The sequence below is a fragment of the Nomascus leucogenys genome, chromosome 1a (genome assembly GCF_006542625.1).
Source record: "Nomascus leucogenys isolate Asia chromosome 1a, Asia_NLE_v1, whole genome shotgun sequence".
Classification (NCBI taxonomy): Eukaryota; Metazoa; Chordata; class Mammalia; order Primates; family Hylobatidae; genus Nomascus; species Nomascus leucogenys.
Window position 1 is genome coordinate 89,551,961 of NC_044381.1, and position 12,808 is coordinate 89,564,768.

General features: G+C 43.5%; 1 protein-coding gene across 6 annotated transcripts in view; it reads left to right on the forward strand.

The window, feature by feature from the left end:
- Positions 1–12,808, forward strand: part of RGS6 (regulator of G protein signaling 6) — a 635,113-nt gene that overhangs the window by 565,577 nt on the left and 56,728 nt on the right. The window lies entirely within an intron of this gene.

The following is a 12,808-nucleotide window of genomic DNA, read 5'->3' on the forward strand; positions in this document are numbered from 1 at the left end:
CTTTCTACACAAGTTCAATTATTTCCTTAGTATAAATTTTCCAGGAGTAGAATTCCTAGAAATAGTATACATATTTTAATTTTAGTTCATAGGTCCAGATCCCTCTTGAGCAAAACTGTAACACATCTTTTTCGTTCCCTTAGCTTAAAAGTGCCCATTTCCCCATATTCTTACCATCCCAAGCATCATCAATCTTTTTATCTTTGCAAATCCAAAAGGTTAAAATAATTCTCGTTTTACTCTTTTGTTTCTTTGTTAATATACTTGAGAATCTTTTCACATGGTTTTTAGACAGATTCTAGCAATATGTTTTACTTTGGATATTGGGATATAAAACAGTCACATTTACTTGAACCATATATTTTATCTTTTTCCTGATATATTTCTGAATCTCATTCTTTGTTGTTTCTTTTTCTCTTCCCTGACTTTTACTTTATTAATCAAATTTTATATTAACTTTGTAAAAACCCTAGTTTATATTCTAGTTGTATTTACTTTTAAATGTTTTAATTAAAAACATCATCAATTTAAATAAACAAGAGTGAAGTATATAAAATCGTGATGTTACCTTTGCCTCCTTTAAATCCCATTCTTCCCAGAGGGATGTTAACTTGATATATTTTAAACCAACATTTTTGAACTTGTATTTCTTTGAACATTTAAAAACTAACTAGTATATAGTATGTATCTTCTTTCTAGTATTTCTGATGAGCCCTAGGTAGTTCCTTCTGTTTTAAGTCAAGAACTTAATTCTTTCTTTAACTCAGGATTTTTTTTCTCTTTTTTTTAAAAATTATTGCTGCTTTTTTTCCATTCTATCCTCACTTTTCAGGAAATCCTTCTTTGAGAAGTCTGGACCTCTGGGATGGAGTTGCTACATCTCTTATATTTTCTGTATTATAATTTCCATCTTTTAGTGTTTTTATTCTATATTCAAAGGATACAATTTCCTGAATTGCTCTTCAGAACCACTGCTTTGATTTTCAGTGGTGTCCATTCTGTGATTTTATATTTTACAGAGCTTTTCTTTTCCCACTGAGTGTTGGCAGGATGGTTGATAATCACGCTTTTCATTTCCAAGACTTCTTAATACTTCTTGGACTGTTCTTTTCTTAGTAGCCTGCTCTGTTCTATTGGTGTTTGTCATCTTAATGCCCCTGGAGATGTGATATAGATTTTTTTCATAGTTTATATTTTTCCATGTTTTCATATCTCCTCTCTATTTCTACCACTTAGTTTTATTCGGGGTTATTCGTTAGAGAATCATTTCTGGTCATTGTTTCATTCCTCTGGTCACTGCTCAGAGCAGATCATTCTTTTTGTATGCCCAGCTATTTGGAAGACTGCTCATTTTTATAAATGAAGGTCTCAGCTTTCAATCCTGCCATACATTAGAACCACCTGGAAGTTTCTAAAAAATACTAATACCTGGTCCTCACACACAGCCAATTAACTCAGAATTTCTCACAACTGAACATTTTTTTTTAATCTCCCCACACTTAGGGAGTTTTAAAAAGTCTAATGTGCGGCCATGACCTGGGACTCTATCAGTAGCTGGTGAGGGTGCTCTCAGTGATGGTATGGGCCAATGGTTCTAAGCCATGCTGTGCCTCAGAATCACCTGCTCCTCTTTAAAAATACACGCGTACTGGGGTGGCTCTGGGTGTCTGCATCTTGAGCAAGCACCCCAGGCATTCTGAGGCACACCACAGTTTAGGAAGTCCTGGTTTGGTTCACGGAGTTCCCCGGCAGGCTTTCCCCTGAGCAGTTCACACAGGAGCAGGGCTGCACCTGAACGTATGAATGGATGGGCATAGGTCAATTGCCAAGGTTCCCCTCTGGGTCCTGGGTATGTGGTCCAAGAACAGATTAAAAGATTGGGCCCTCTCTTACAGTGAGACAGGTGGCGATGGGAGTCTTGGGGAGGTAGACCCCCACCCTCCCTAGTGTGACATTCCTGCAGCCAAGTGTTCTACTCTGTGGGTCAAGCCCTGATGGAGTTTCTGTTGTCTTTCTATTTCCTCGCCACAGTACTCCCTAACAAGTCTACTCTTCTCCCTCCACTAATGCGTCTTAGGGGAACCCACTGGGATCTGCGAAAGCCAATGAGAGGCGGGGAGAAAGCTAGTGTGTCTTTAAAGTCTCCCTGGTTCCCAAGATGTTTTTTCTCTGTGTGTGTGCTCTGCTGGCAGGAGCACAATCCTCTGGCCTTACTGTCCATATGAGAAGCTGGCCAGGAAACATCCCCCTTAACTTAGCAAACCCTTTCAGCCATGTGGAGCCTGTTCCATGTTCCTGAGTTGCTTACATATGCCCCTTGTCTGATGCCCACCCACTGCCTCCACTTCCAATCCTGCTGCTCAGAGCTTGGGGTTTTCCAAGGCTTCTGTTGGGGACACTGAGCTATTTTCTTCTCTGATGCCTCCACTGGAATCTTAGGCTGCTGTCAATCAGCTATGTCACAAGTTCAGTCTATCTGCTTCGTGCCTTTCTGAAATTTCTCAAAGCTCTCATCTGCTGATAGGAAATTTCTTTGCCTCTACATACTATGTTTAGTTTTTTTGTTTTGGGGTTTGTTTTTTTTTTTTTACTTAGCTCCAGGATCTTGCCTGTTCCCTCCTCTTTGGCCATTTGTCCCCCAGATCCTCACATGCTAGCTTCACTTCTCATTCAAGTCTCACTCAGCATTGGTGTCCCTTCCTCAGAAGGGCTTTCTGTGACCACCAATCTAGAGTGGCCACCTCATCCCCCCAGCTGTTCTATATCACATCCTCCTCCTGGTTGCCTTTCTAAATAGAATGATTTCAGTGCCTAGGCCTATCTGGCGCACAGTGGGCACCGTGTGGGCTGGAGGGAGGATGGATGAATAAGTCAGTCTTTATTTGATCGTTTCATTGGTGTTTGGGAAAGGAGGAGAGGCAAATGTGTGAACCTAATTCACAATGATAAAATGAACTTCCTCTTTTGTTCTTGAAAGTCAGCAAAGAAGTATGTAATCATTTAGGAAAACGGGATCTCATGGCCTATTGGTTTATTCCAACCTATTCAGCACTTTTTCCCCAAGGAGGTGCTACCTGCCCCCTACTACTCATGTCCTCGTTCTATTCCTGTTGTTCTAGCTTCGACTCTGAACTTCATGCCTAACCTAGGACAGCTACAGTGTTCTGTCCACTTACAGGCAGAATCAAGTGTTCAGATACAAGTGAAAACGAAGCCCTGTTTCTTCTCCCAACAGACTACTCCTACCCACTTAGTTGCTGGCAGTGATGTTAGGAAAAAACAGTGTGGAATCAGTGCCAACATCACACTTCAGCCAAGGGTTGGTTTCTGTCCACAAAACGAAGGCTGAAGATGACCAATAAAATAATTGAGTCACTTTCTCTCAGTCTCAGTTTAATTCAATACGTATGTATAGTAGTCGACTATGTGCTGTGTTCTGAAAAAGAAGGGCTCTCAAGATACCAAATGCAGCAAGGTAAATAAAACATGCTATCTTACCATCTGGCACCAGAACCCTTCCTTGTTTGGCAAAGGACATTAAGCCACTTGGGGCAGAACGTAAGGCCCTAAGGACAGAGGGGTTGGCAGAGACTCAAACAACAAAGGGAGAGGGTTGTGCTGTCCTGCTGAGAAAATGAGACAAATGTATTCTCTGTTCCTGAGAGGGGAGAACTAAGGGCAGGGGAAAGCAGTGCAGGGAGAGAAGCCAGAGGCCAACAAAAACTAGGTCTCTGTGCAAGGCCAGGGAAATGCCTAGCATTGAGGTGACCAGGGACTTTTCAAAAGCAGGAATGTCTAATATGTGGTTTTTTAAATAGTAGGCTGCCAGGAGGTGCAATATGTACCCACTTTTCAAGACCCTCAAATTCCTGTAAGGCCCCCACCCTCCCAAACACTTCATGAGAGGAGGGGTTTGGTGGGTGTGGGTGAAGGTTTGTGGGAAAGGAGAGACAGTGAGAATGCAGGACTCCCTTAGGAATTCATACCAATCTCAGGTGGGCTTTGGACTTCACTGGGCTGGGTGAAGGGATCCAGGCAGGCTCGTTGTTATTTCCAGGGCCCAGGATGTCATCAACAGTGTCTAAATTCTGCAAGGTGGAGAATATACTGTGTCTGCCGTGGGGAGGTTACAGACAGCCAAATGGAGGATGGCCATAGCAGTTGAATAGAATCATGGACAAGATGACATAGGATATACGATAAATAGCAGAAAATTGTGCTTTAATTCTTTCTCCTTCTCAGACAAGCTATTCGATGTGGAAGTCCAAGGATAAGAAAATTATATTCAGAGGGGAAAAAAGGCAACTGTTTTAAAGGCTGGGCAAACTACACCTCAAGTTTATGCAACATAGTGAGCTGTGATCGCACCACTCCACTACTGCCTGGGTGACAGAACAAGACCCCTAAAGAAAAAGAGTAAATTCTGAGAAGTAAAGTTTAATTAAAGAAAATAGTGATTTCCAGGGCTTCTCATTGAGGAGAAGTCAGCCAAAAGTTGCCAGATGACATAATTCTTTATGTCATCTGAAAACCACCAGGAGAGTGTCCCAGGGATGCGTATGTAAAGTATTTCTGGTGGTGCCACTAACTAGATGCTGGAGTCTAATGAAACCTGGTGTTGTCAGCAGAATGTGGTTTGTGATTTGCTCTCTCCACATGACTTCAGTTTAGCTCTCCCTCTCTGCTGGGTATCAGGCACATGAGCAAAGAGCTGCAAGGAACCTGGCTTGTCCAGCTTGGCCATAGGCATTCACTCCCAGCCAACCTGACCTGCTGAGAGGCAGAGATCATCCCTGAGCTGCCCATGCACAGCGAGTTTGACAGAACTATTAATCCAGGATATTAGTCAAGCTCCTTTCTTGTGGTGGTGAATCTCCAAATATGGCCCCATTGGTGCCTCCCCGCTTTACATCAAGTAGGACACCAAGACCAAGGCCAGATGAAAAGAGAGGGAGCACCTGTTTCCCTCTCTCAAACTATTTGAGAACCAGTAACCCAGAACCTCTGTGGTGGCTTCCACCTTGGTCATTTGAAATATTCGCTCTTGAGACATTCCTTCTTGGAATCCATCTGCCATGCTTGGAGAAGCCCAAGCCATTGGAGAGGCCATGTGCAGACAGTCTGGTCAACAGCCTCAGCTGAGCTCCTCGTCAGCAGCTAGCATCAGCTGTTAGGTGATGAGCCCTCCTGGATGCACAGCCCAGTCGAATCTCCAAATGACCCCACCTCCAGCTGCCATCCAACTACAACCATGTGAGCCCCAAGTGAGAACCACCCAGTGGAGCCTAGTCAACCCATAGGAGAGTGAAAGAGACTAATAAATTGCTTTTTTAAGCCCCTGGATTTTAGGATGGTTTGTTACACAGCGTAAATAACTGGGTCAGGCACGGTGGCTTACGCCTGTAATCCCAGCACTTTGGGAGGCCAAGGCAAGCAGATCACGAGGTCAGGAGTTTGAGACCAGCCTGGCCAACATGGTGAAACCCCGTCTCTACTAAAAATACAAAAATTAGCTGGACATGGTGGCAGGCAGCTGTAATCCCAGCTACTTGGGAGGCTGAGGCAGGAGAATAGTTTGAACCTGGGAGGCAGAGTTTGCAGTGAGCTGAGATCATGCCATTGCACTCCAGCCTGGGGGACAGGGTAAGACTCCATCTCAAGAAAAGAAAAGAAAAAGAAGTAACTGGACCACTCTTCACTGGAGTATTCAGGACCCTCAGGTTGTTCTTGAGGCATTAAATAAAATTATGATTGTTTCTTTAGTAGCCTTGGCTCTGAGATGGGGACACTGGATTATTTTCTTTTTAAGGAACTGCCTTATTTCGTAATTTTTCTAATAACTTGTCTTAGTCTGTTCAGGCTGCTAAAGCAAAAATGCCATATACTATGTGGCTTAAAAACAATAGAATTTTTTTTTTCACAGTGCTGGAGGCTGGGAAGTTCAAGGTCGAGATGCCACAGATTGGGTATCTGGTGAGGGCCTCCTTCCTGGTTCATAAATGGCTGGGTCCTCACATGGCGGAAAGGCAAGAGAGTTCTGGGGTGTCCTTTTATGAGGACACTAATCCCGCTCCACATGACCTAATTACCTCCCAAAGGCTTCACCTCCCAAAACCATCACATTGGGGGTCAGGATTTCAATATGTAAATTTGAAGGGGAACACAGACATTCCATCCACAACATTCTACCTCAAGATCCCCAGAATTTGTGTCCTCTTGCATGCAAAATACATTCATTCCATCTCAGTAGTCCCCAAAGTCTTAACTTGTTCTGGCACCAATTCTAAAGTCCAAAGTCTTATCTAAATATCATCTAAATCAGATATGAATGAGATTAAAGATACCATTCATCCTGAGGCAAATTCTTCTCCAGCTGTGAACCTGTGAAACCAAACAAGTTATGTGCTTCCAAACTACAATGGTGGGAGAGGTATAGGATAGACATTTTCATTCAAAAAGAGAGAGAGAGAGAGACAGAGAAATAGGAAAGAAGAAAGGGGTAATGGGTTCCAAGTAAGTCCAAAATGTAACAGGGCAAAAAACATTAAACCTTAAGGCTCTAGGAATAATTCTCTTTGGCTCAATGCTCTGTCTTTTAGACCCACTGGGGCAGCAACCCCACCTCCATAGCTCTCCTGGGCTGGAGTCATACACCCATGGCTTTCCTGGGCTGATGCTCTGTCTTCCAGGCCCATTTGGGTGGCAGCATCATCCCCACAGCTTGGTGGGATGGCCCTACAGCAGCTTTCTCCTGGGGTCCCTATGGCTTTCCCAGGCTGGGGTTCCTCACCTGCAGCTCTTCTAGGCAGCCCAGTCCACCATGGCTCTGCTGGGTGCAGCCCATATTGCAGCTTTCTGTGGGGACCCCATCCCAAGTCACTGGGCAGGAGCATCCTGATCTACCTAAATTGAAGAGATGAGTTGATCCTTTAAAACTGTTCTGCTCTCCCACCACATGTCCCTTGGATTCTGGGCCTATGGTGCAAGTGGCAGCCCTGATGAACTCTGAATTGCTTTTGAGTAATTCTTCCATTGTCTTGAAGAATAGTTCCTGGATTCTGCTGAGATGACTCATCCATACTAATATACTTATCAAACAGTCACTTGGCCACACTATTAGTGGTCTCATTTTTTGCAATATGAATAGACAAAGAATTTTTCAGATCTTCAGGTTCTGGTTTCTTTTTGTGCTTAACAATTCTGTCTTTAAGTCACGTTTTACTATAAGTAGTCAGGAAGAGCCAACCTGCACTTTCAACACATTGCTCAGAAATTTCCTCAGCTAAATATTTAATTTCATTGCTTGCAAGTTTTACCTTTCACAAAATACTAGAACCAAATAAAATTCAGCCAAATTCTTTGCCACTTTACAACAAGGATCAACTTTTCTCCAGTTTCTGGTGATATATGTCTCATTTATGTCTAAAACTCATCAGAATGGCCTTTACCATCTATATTTCTACCAATATTCTGTTCAGGATTATTTAGGTATTATCTAGGAAGATTGAGGCTTTCTTTATAGCTCTCCTGTTTACTTTCTGAGCCCTCACCAGAATATCCTTTAAAGGCCTGGTTACAGCAGTTTAGGTTTCCCTCCCCTCGCCTCCCCTCCCTTCCTCTGCCCTCCCCTCTCCTCTCCTCTCCTCTCCTCTCCTCTCCTCTCCTCTCCTCTCCTCTCCTCTCCTCTCCTCTCCTTTCCTTTCCTTTCCTTTCCTTTCCTTTCAAGATGGAGTCTCACTGTGTCACCCAGGCTGGAGTGCAGTGTCGGGATCTCGGCTCACTGCAACCTCCGCCTCCTGGGTTCAAGCAATTCTCCCACCTGAGCCTCCCGAGTAGCTGGGAATTACAGGTGCCCACCACCATGCCCAGCTAATTTTTTTTTTTTTTTTGTATTTTTAGTAGAGACGGAGTTTTGCCATGTTGTCCAGGCTGGTCTCAAACTCCTGACCTTGTGATCCGCCTGCATTGGCCTCACAAAGTGCTAGGATTACAGGCGTGAGCCACTGCACCCAGCCAATTTAGGCTTTTGCTAACATATATCTCAAGACCCTTCCAGCTTCTATTCATTACACTGTAAGCCACGTTCACATTTTTAGTTGCTCATTACAGCAGCATCCCACTCATAGTACGAACTTCTGTCTTCGTCTGTTAGGACTGCTATTACAAAACTGCTATAGACTGTGTGGCTTATAAACAACAGAAATTATTTCTTACAGTTCTGGAGCTAGGAAGTCCAAGATCAGGGTGCTGGCAAATTCAATATCTGGTAAGGATCTGCTTTCTAGTTCATAGATGGCTGTCTTCCTGCTGTGTCTGCACATGACAGAAGGGAAAGGGAGCTCTCTCTGGTCTCTTAGAGAGTACTAATCCCACTCATGACCTAATCACCTCTCAAATACCCTGCCTCCTAATACGATCACATTGTGGATCAAGATTTCAATGTATTAATTTGGAGAGGGTCACAAACATTTAGTCCTTAACATAATTCTTAAGTGTTTTGAAGATAGCTCATACCTTCCCCAAGTCTTAGTTTAGATATTGAATGAGGCAAATGTAGTAGAAGGTAAGGTAACAGAGTGGAAAAAAAGAATAGGCTTTGGAGACAGGCAGTCCTGGGATCCAGGTCCAGGCTGCCACCTACCAGCTGTGTGACCTTGAACAATCTGACCTCTTTTGAACTCTGGATGTTTAAATACAATGTCAGCCTCCCTGGCTTATATAAAGATTCAAATAGGGCACTGTAAGGAAAGCTCCTTACACCATGCCTAGCACTATGAAGCTCCTGCAGAAATGAGCATGGATATAGACAATTGCTTCCTTTGAATATGGCTTTCTTGTCCTCAATTTGGTAGGTTTCCTCCATCTCTAGCTGGGGGATCAGAAGGAATGAAAGACAGATATCCTTGGAGAGCTTTGCTGTGTGTTGGTTTGGGCTGTCCAGTGGGAGGCAGGAACTTGGTAAGAATGACGAGGCACAGAGGACAAATAAGAGTTAGAAAAAGGCATCCAGCTAGCGATTAGAAAACAGTGTCAGGATAAGGACACTTCACGCACATCACTATGCACATTTCTAAACTGATTTCATTTTAGTGCTGAACACTTGCTGTGTGAAAAGTCCTATGCTCAATACAAAGACACATGAGATATGGTCCCTGACCTCAAAGAGCTAAAAAAAAAAAAAAAAAAAAAAAAAAATAGCTGGAAGACAATGACATATAAACTCTTGAAAACCCACATGCTGACATAAAACTCTACTAGAGAATATGTCCCAAGGACATATCGCTACACAATGGATGTAAAGAGGCTGTGCTTCTGTGGATTGTTTGCTTGAATTTGGCTGAGGGACAGTTATTGTACCACTCACCTGGAGATGGATGTTGAAAGATATTTTAATTTGCAGAATTATTTTATAACCACAAGAGACCATTCAGTGGTAGCAAAATGTTCAAGTCTTTTCTTAAACCTTAAAGTGGATGATATTGGGAATACTCAAGTGATACAGAAGAGATATGTATAGGGAAGTTGTATCCAGGAAGCTTTTAATAGAACAGACTCCCAATAGTGAAATCGTACTAGGAAAACAAGGAAGAAATGTGGATCATCCAGTTGTAGAAATACAACTGTGAATAATGGATAGTTGAGGGAAGCCAAGTATACATGGTTACATTGTATCATCTAAAAATTCATGTCTTTCCCAGAACCTCAGAATCTGACTTATTTGGAAATAGAGTTGTTGCAGATGCAGTTAGTTAAGATGAGGTCATACTTGAATAGGGTGGGCCCCTAATCCAATATGACTGATGACTTTATAAGAACAGAAAGCAGGCCAGGCGCAGTGGCTCATGCCTGATCCCAGCACTTTGGGAGGCCAAGGTGGGTGGATCACAAGGTCAGGAGATCGAGACCATCCTGGCTAACACGGTGAAACCCCATCTCTACTTTAAAAAAAAAAATACAAAAAAATTAGGCGGGCGTGGTGGCAGGTGCCTGTAGTCCCAGCTACTTGGGAGGCTGAGGCAGGAGAATGGTGTGAACCCGGGAGGCGGAGATTGCAGTGAGCCGAGATCACGCCACTGCACTCCAGCCTGGGCAACAGAGTGAGACTCCATCTCAAAAAAAAAAGAGAAAGCAGAGACACAGACACATACAGAGAAAACACCATGTGGAGACACAAACACAGGAGGAGAGAGTGCAGTGATGCATCTGCAAGCTGAAGAATGCCAACATCAGAAGTTAAGGAAAAGTCATGGACCTGGTTCTCCCCTAAAGCCGTCCAATAGAGCATGGCCCCGTCAACACCTTGATTTTGGACTTGTAGGCTCCAGAACTGTGAGAGAATAAATTTCTGCTGTTTTAAGCCACCCAGTTTGTTAGTCCCTTGTTATGGCAATCCTAAGAAACTAATATGCCAGGGTATCCTATCTCTCTAGACCCACTTATTTCTGCTGAACTGTGACCTTGCAATTTTCCAGATACCCCCAACTTCTGTCCTAAGCCTCCCTCTGATTCTACATCTACAGTGACCCCCCCCACCCCGAGATTTCTGGCCCACTCCAAAAATTGCCCTTCTCCCACTCTTGCCACCACCAAGGAATCTGGTGGAATGAATGTGGACTCACCACTTGGGTACCAGAAAGGGGTGACACTGGTGCTGGGTGTGCATCCGTGAGGCAGTCACTACAAAGTCTGAGTGAATTTCTACAGCTGCTACTATGGGCACAGCCCTCAGTCGAGGTACAGCTGCCACTAGTACCATCCCTGGAGAACCCTGAATCCTCCCCTGGTAAAGAGTAAATGGTTGGGTCCATCCTTGGTCATAGCATGACCTTGGCAGAAAGAGACAACGTCCTGCAGTCTCTGGGGCTTAAATTTACTGCCAGCCTCAACCCCAGGGGAATTCTTCCACAAACAGTATTTTTTGTTCCCTTGAAAGTTATTGAGTTTGATTAGGTCTGTGGCTTGCGTTTGAGAGAATCCAAGATTTGTCTTCATGTCTTGTTGTGAAAGGCCTAGCCTGGTGCTTTGGAAGAGATCTTTCATAGAATCTCCTATTGTTTGACCTGATGGGGTTAGTCTACCACCATGACCCTATTGGACTATGCCTGGAAATGCAGAGTTGCAAGCCAGAGGCTCCCTGACCCCCGAGCTCATGGTCTATTGGTCATCATCATTGTAATTAGAAGATACTGCTGTTGCTGATTATGTGTGTTGCTGCAGAAGTAGTTGGGTTTGGATGGAGTATGTCTAGAGATGCATGCCAATATAGTAGCCACTAGCCACGTGTAGCTATTTAAATTTAAATTTGAATTATTTAAAATTAAATGAAATTTAAAATTCAGTTCGTCAGTCACACTAGCCAGTTTTCAACTGCCCAATGGCCACATGGGGCTAGTGGCTGCCATATTGGAGAGCACAGTTATGGAATATTTTCATCATCACAGGAAATTATACTGGATAGCGCCAGTCTACAGTTATTTGCTTTCCCGAGCTTTCCCTGCACACAAGCTCTCTCCTTTTTTTTTTTTTTTTTACTAAGTGTAATTTTCCAAGTATTGAGAATATGTCAGCTCCATAATAAGAGGAAACATGATTTAATCTCTTACCGTCTGTTGGAAATAATAAAATATATGCATCTATTTTTTAAAAGAGGAAAAATGAGTATTGCTAGACCAATGTTTCCCAATTTGTAATGTGGACATAAATCACCTAGGGTTCCTGTTGAACTGTAGGTTCTGTTTTAGCAGGTGCAGGTGGGGCCTATGGTTCTTCTTCTGGTTCACAGACCACACCTTGAATAGGGAAGAGTTGTAGCATGTGACTTGTGACTTAGGACCTTATTGCTGTTTAAAGGGCCGAGGAAATAATTACAGCAAGTGAACTTTAAATGGAAAAACAGAAGCTGAAGGAAATACTCTTATCGCCCAACACCAGAAGAATTAGACCAATGCCCGTTCTTTAGTCTGAATGTGAGACAGCATAGCAAAGATGAGCTATGCAGAATGGCAGAATTAAGAACTGGGGCCGGGTGCAGTGGCTCACACCTGTAATCCCAGCATTTTGGGAGGCTGAGGTGGGCAGATCACGAGGTCAGGAGATTGAGGCCATCCTGGCTAACATGGGGAAACCCTGTCTCTACTAAAAATACAAAAAAATTAGCCAGGCGTGGTGGTACGCACCTGTAGTCCCCGCTACTCGGGAGGCTGAGGCAGGAGAATTGCTTGAACCTGGGGGGCAGAGGTTGCAGTGAGCCACAATCACGCTACTGCACTCCAGCCTGGGCGACAGAGTGAGACTCCATCTCAAGAAAAAAAAAAATGGAACTGGATGCCCTCTGGAGCCTTGCTGTCTAGATTTGATTCTTGACTTCATTACTTCCTAGCTGTGTATTCTTAGGCAAACTACCATGAGACCTCACTTTCCCTATCAGGAAAATGGGAACCATACTAGTACATTTTTCAGGGTAGTTGTGAGGACTCAGTGAGTTAACAGATGGAAAATGCTTGAGACAGTGTCTAGCACACGGTAAGCACTGTACATGGTTGTTAAATCAATAAATACATGTAACATTCTGCTTCTAACAAGAGAATATGCTTTACTCTGGATGTGTCAATACATTTCTGACCAGCTGTACATCACTTGGCTTGAAACAGGACCCTAATTTCTCCCCTGAGGATTGAGGAAGGGGTGGGAGGTGGAGGGTAATGTGTTTTGATGAAAGATTGGGTCCATGAAGCATCCTGGGTTATAGTACTAGTGAAAAAATTACAGAGTCAAAAGTTGAGCCCATCATTGATAGGAATGGTCCAGG